Source organism: Phyllostomus discolor, chromosome 3 (assembly GCF_004126475.2).
Source record: "Phyllostomus discolor isolate MPI-MPIP mPhyDis1 chromosome 3, mPhyDis1.pri.v3, whole genome shotgun sequence".
NCBI classification, from domain to species: domain Eukaryota; kingdom Metazoa; phylum Chordata; class Mammalia; order Chiroptera; family Phyllostomidae; genus Phyllostomus; species Phyllostomus discolor.
The window spans coordinates 12,783,632-12,790,406 of record NC_040905.2 but is presented as its reverse complement, the minus strand read 5'-3'; positions in this window follow the sequence as shown (position 1 = coordinate 12,790,406).

Sequence of the window (6,775 nt, the reverse complement as noted above, 5' to 3'; positions counted from 1 at the left end):
TTTCATTTTATTCTCCCACCAAGTTCCAGAATCCTATGTTATTCTTATCCCCTTTTTATAGCTGAGAAACATGAACGTGGCACACAGGGTCCCAACAGGAAACAGGTGGCAAACTCAAGTTAGAGTAATTTAAGGAGTGTTTAATTACAAGGATTATAAAAGGATGAGGAAGTGTACGGAGTCGGGAGCCTGGGGCCAGTAATAGTGGGGAATCTGTAACCACTCCCAGCCCAGGGCGGGTGAGGGGCCAGAGTGCACCCAGCTCTCCTAGAAGGAGCGAGTTTGCAGAGAGGGTTGTCGTGAGATGAGCAGCAGCCTTGGGAGGCCAAACATCGACACTGCGAGGCATCCTCCTCCCAGGGAAGAGCCAAGAGAGCAAATGTCCTGATTTGTTCTCTGCCCACCCATCTCTCGTGAAGGGTCCTGTGGGCTGGAAGCAGCTGGAAGTCAATGGCACAGGAGTCTGTTGATACAAAGCCATACCTTTTCCTCCTCAACATCCTCTCTAGTCTCCCATCCACATGAAAAGTTTATGTCCCCGGCACAAGGGACACCTGAAGTCCCTTAAGATTATGTCTTAACGGTGGATGTTGATTCAATGACATTCCCTCATGAAACCTAAATTGTTAGCCACTCCTGGTGTCTGTCGTACATGATAGGAGGAAAAGCTGGGGCAAGGGGAAAGAAAAGAAAGGAGTGAAATGAAACAATGGCTGCAGTCCACACTTCTTTCTGGGCACGAGGACTGAATCAGAAATCATAGCACAAAGTCCGGTTTCATGGGTGCACGACCTGTGCAGCCAGGCACACGGAGCCCTGCACGTGAATGGGGCCTGCCCTTGGCTAGTGCTCTGCTGTTGCTGTCTCGAAATTCTCGTTAACATTTGAACAAGGGGCCCCACAGTTTTCTCTGTCCTGGGCTCTGCAAATCATGGAGCCAATCCTGCGTATCTCTCTTCTTCTAGCACCTATTCAAGCAACTCTCAGCCTTTGTCAGGGGCTGGTTGGACAGGGCCCTTTACCTGGAGGGATCACCCTGACCTTCCCCGCTTGTCTTTATGGGGTGGCCACAGTTTCCAATAAGCACAATATTGTGCAAGGAAGTACTAAAAATGGCTTGAGAACATAGATAATAGTTAAATATAGTAAAACAAATAGGGAGTGATGTTTTGAGTATGTATTATCTTTTAAAATGATAATTTACTTAATTTTAAGTTCCTGACAAAATTCTCATTCAGGTAGCAGAAACCCACTTACTCCTAGTCATCAGAATCGATCATTCTGGCCAGAAAAACAACCCCTTTTCCTGCCTGAGGGCACAGGACTTGGGAACCCAAGAGGCCAGGAGGCAGTCCCAGACTGGTTCATCTGAAACAGGACCAGGACCGAGTCCCCTGGAGAAGCATCCTTCCCTTAGGGACTAGGACCCTCAAAGTCATCTCAAGGTTGTATAAATCTGATAAGTTATTAAAGGTCGATTACATTTAAAAAGACCTCTCCTTTTGTCCCTGAGCCGGTGAATTCTGGATCTAGAAGTAAGAGCCCTGTATTTGGCACAGACTTATGGCATACACCCCATGGTGTACTGGTAAATGCTCTCTGGAAAAAAATAATCCTTGATTTATTTAGGATTTGTGAGTTTCTAAGGTTTAAATACTCCCATCACGGCCAATTTCAAGCTATCAACATCTGAACCATGAGTTTAGGAAGAGATACGTAGTTACACAGTCTTTCACTGTACTGATAAAATAGATATAATGGCCTCAGGGACATAGATAATAGTTAAATGCACTAAAATACTTAAGAACTGATAAGTTTTGAATATTTACTACCTTTAAAATATAATGTATTTAATTACAAGTTTATAAAATAATTGTACATTATAAATATATGTAATTCTATATAATTTATATATGTGCGGCAAAATATAAAATTATTTAAGAATAAAATTGACATAGTTTTTTTTAGAATAACTTTAGATTTATAGAAAAGTTGAAAAAATAGTATAGAATTCCCTTCACCCAACCTCCTCTAATGCTATCATCTTGCATGGCCACGAGACATTCATGGAAGCTAAGAAATGAACATTAGTGCAATATTACAAACTGAACTACAGACATCATTTGAATTTCATCAGTTTTTTCACTAATGTCCTTTCTGTTGCTGTTCTAAGATCCAATCAAGGATACGACATTGCCCTTAATATAATTTAATTTTCAGTCCTGCCTGTGTTTAACAACTGACCCGCACCATTCCCAGTTCTGCACCTGTGACCCAAGACCGGGAGCTGACGGCTACATGAGCTGCAGCAGGAACTTACCTGGAGCAGCCAGCCACCTGTCCTTGTAAGCGGGTTGTGTGGGCCTCACAGAGTGGCCATTCCAACTTTCCCTTGATGGGACAGCCTATTAAATATTGTCAAAAGGAACAGTAGCTGCTCTTTAACAGTGTTTTCTAGCCAACGTGCAAGACATTGAAGTGCAAATGCAGCCGGGATGCAGACGGGCTGTGGAGTGCTGCTGCCGCAGAGTAACACCAGTGCCAGGTCTAGTTCTCATGCTAAGCTTAGGTACCCAGAGCGAGATCAGCTACCCCCGAATTGTGCCTCTTTGCGTGGTTTTTTGAACTGTATTTAAGGACAAAGGGAGAATCCTGGAGGGACTAACCTTTTGACTTGGTGGTTTGTCCAGAGGTTTCACCAGCCACATGATCTTAAGTAGGTCCTTGAGAATTAAGGAGATTTAAAAATTGCCCTGACCGGTGTGGCTCAGTTGGTTGCATCCTGCAAAGGGAAAGGTGGCGAGTTCCATTCCTGGTCCAGGCTTGGTCCTCGGTCAGGGCGCATTGGAGAGGCAACTGACCGCTGTTTCCCTTCTTCTCTCTTTCCTTTCCCCTCTCCCAAAAAATAAATTGAAAAACTAAGATCCGCTGAAATCAACTCTAACAGAGGATGGGAAGCAAGGTCTCTAAACAAACTGGAATAACTCACTTATAAGGAGCCAGGACTCAAATACTGTGGAGTGCGCCTTCTTCTATCTACTAAAGGTTGACACTGTCATTTGAAGTGCCCGTAGAACTTTGGACAGATTCGAAAGGGAAACCAGAAACATTGGTATGAAACACTCAAGGAATTACTGGATGAGCTTCAAGCTGACACTGTTTTTATGCCTGCGCCCTGAGTCAACACCATCTTCTAAATTTGCATCAGCATTATCTTCTGTGCTGCTGTCCCTGGAGACATATTTTGTATTGTATGCATCTGCATCAGGATTGGGGTCATTTTCACTTGAATTCAGCATTTTAACCATCTTTTTCAGATATAAAACAAGTTGCAGCATTAATTGCAAAGAAATCAGAAGAAAAAAATCACATCAGTAGGGACCATATGTCTTATAGCTTTGAGGATTTTAGACTAAAACATAAACCAAGATTTATTTGGAAAGTATTATGCCACTTCAAATGTGATAGGTGGGTAATTCTGTTACAACAATGAACACCTTATAAATGCAGTGCCACATTTTCCAAAGTGCATTACGCAACTGTAGTTCTGCTAGATATTGTTAGAGGTTAATCACCCCTGCCTCCCCTCCTCCCCAAAAAACTCCCACAAGACCCTTTAGACACGTTTAAAGTGAAAAAGCATCCAAATTTCTTTATAGTAAGTAACTGAAAATACTACTAAATGAATCACAAACACCTTTTGCCTTGAAAATAGCACCTATGAGGCTCAGCATCTCCTTATGGACCGTGGTCCATAAGGAGGAAAGCAGCTGATTCCTGCACCATGATGGCTATACCATACGATGAGCCCCTCAGCCACGGTTCATTAAACCAGGGGGGGCACCTGGGCTAATCAATCCGTAAGTTGGCCTATGATTTATGGTGATGCGGCTTGTCGATTAGACAGTCACTCTGATTCTCCCTTTTGGGAATTTGAACCTGGACATATGGAGTAGACTGGCTAGCTGGTAATAGGAGGAGGAGCAAGAGACAAAAGTAACTGAATCATGGTACTAGTGGATTAGCAGAGATCAAGGTCACAAGTACCTGTTACTACTGGGGACCTTGAATTCTGACCAACCATCAAGCTGCAGTCTTTGAAACCTCTTGTGAGGCCCAACTATTTAGTTTTTCCTGCAATCCATGTAGCCTGGCTATACATATGAGATTCCTTTTCCCTCCCTACTTCATGTAGCTTTAAAATAAATCTCCTATTTGTCAAAATCACCAAATGACTTTCTTCCTTGCAACCAAAAGTGCCTCACTCCCCATTTTTCCAGTAATCAGACTCACACTTCCCTGGCTATGTTCCAGCTGAGTGTTTCTCTAAAAGATGCACTAACACCAAAGCAGAACCTTCCAGGCATATCTGCCATTGTTCCAGACTCTTTCTACTTCCTTTCCTTCTAATGCTCTTACATGAGTGAATAAAAGATTATTACAGATAATCTTGAATCTTCTCTAATCAATACTTTTAAAAAGTTGATTGTGTGCAGTCTTCTATTATTTGTAACATTATTTGTAGCATAGTTCACAAATAAGTTTGATCCACCAGTGAAGGAAGAGCTTTGGAGAGTCACAGTCCTAAAAAGTATGTAGAGTGTTGGGTATAAGTTATAACAATGGATGTCAATCAGCAGCTTTGTTGGCGGTGGTGGTAAATACACCACAATTGGTAATAGCGTGTTGTGTTCTGGATCTGAGCTTAGGTTCCCATGTGCATACGGTGCAAGAACCCCTTCCTAACACCAGAGGGCACTGTGCCATCGGGTTGCCTGCCTGAGAGTTTCCTACACCAGCAACTGATTTTTTCACAGCTTCTACATTTTCCCATCAAATTTAACCTTACAGAAAAGCCTCTGCTTTTTATTTTTGACATCCTTAGGCCAGGACGGGTTCCTAGGTTGAATGAGAACAAGAGTTAAGAGAAGCTGCCACAGGCCAAGTTACACAGCAGTGAGAGCAATCTGTAATTTCTACCCTGTACTGTTGTTGGGCCTCTAGCAAATTCAGTTATCTTAATCTTTCTGGTCTTCATTGTCCTCACTTAAAATTAAGATACAATTCAGGCAAACCTGTCTAAAGAGCACAATTACCTTCTACTAGAAGGTAAGATTAGATCCTATTGATTATCATCCTAATTTAATAGGGGTAGTCAGAATCGCCAACGTAAGTCTACTAAAATTGTATATAACTTCTAGAACGTTTTAAGGAGAACACCCACCAAGTACTCCCAATAATCTACTCTTACTATAAACCTTCTTCCAGATCTAATTAGTATAGGGATTTTGGCCTTTTTTTTTCCACAATACAAATTGAGGTAATTTTTTAAAAATTTTCTTTCAAGTTGAATTTATTGGGGTGACATTGGTTAATGAAATTATGTTTTCATGTACAATTCTGCATCATCTGCATATTGCATTGCTTGTTCACCACGCCCCCCCCCCCCGTGGTCTCCTTCCATCTGCATTTATTCCCCCTTTACCCTCTTCTACATCCCCCCTCCCCCTCCCCCCAGTAATGATTGTGTATCTTTGAGGGTTGTTTCTTTTTTAATTCTTTCACCTTTCTCACTTAGCCCCCACAACCTCCTCCTCTCTGACAGCTGTCAGTCTGTTCTCTGTATCTATGAGTGTGTTTCTGTCTTGTTAGCTTATTTTGTTCCTTTGATTCCACAGGTAGGTGAACTCATATAGTATTTGTCTTTCTCTGACTGGCTTGTTTCATTTAGCATAACACTCTCCAGGTCCATCCATCCTGTAGCAAAAGGTATGATTTCTTTCTTTTTACGGACAAGAAATATTCCATTAAGGGGCAATTTTTCAAGCAATGTGTGTCTCTACACATTAATTCCCTTAACATTTATTGAAGAGCAATTAGGCTTACAGCACACAGGCTTACAATTGCCAGATGCTGGCAAAAATACACAAATTTTGCTTTTGTGAAGTTTTCAGTTTAAGAGACAATAATATAATTTTTTTGATTGTACAATTGAACCGACAGGTACTACTATGAGTCATACTAAACTTCCAGCAGATACAACAGATCCGTCAGGAAGTGGTTCTCCAAAGAAAACTATTCGAGACCTGACAAATAAATGGGTGTCAAACAGGTAAAAAGTGGGAGGGGGTGGGGCAGGCAGAGATGAGGATGGGGAGGACAAACAGAACGTACCTAAAACTTCATGGGGGAAGAGCTGAGAAAAAATAAGGTCACTGTGGCTAGAGGTCAGTGTATGGAGGGGGAGCAAGAAAGTTGGGACACCAGGGGCCTTCAAAACTATGACTATTTTTATTCTAAGACAACTGAAAGCCACTGAAAAGTTTTAAGCAGGAGGCTCCGTGATTATATTTGTATTAACAAGACTATCCTAAGCGCCGAGAGAAAAATGAATGCATAAAGCCGGGGAGGAGGCTACTGTTCTCCGTGGAGGGACGACCCTGAAGGTGTTGAGTTGCTGCGGGGACTGAATGGTTAGAAAGTCAAGTCCATAAAGCTTGGTGATAGAGTACATAAACTATACACGAGCTCATTGCACTTGATTTCGAATTAGCAACTGTTTTAAAAGGGAGACGTCTGCGGGAGAATCCGTGGGGTCCCCGCCGTTATTTCCATAAGGCAACGTTTCCTTGCGTTCTCATGGGCCCTGTGGAAGTGTTCCCCGATGCAGTACAGATGTCCCAGGAAAGGTGCTCTTCCCTGCATCACCAAGGCCCGGTCTTGGGGAGCCTGGATTGCCAAGAGGGGGGCTGGATTCACCGCTACGGTCCAGGGA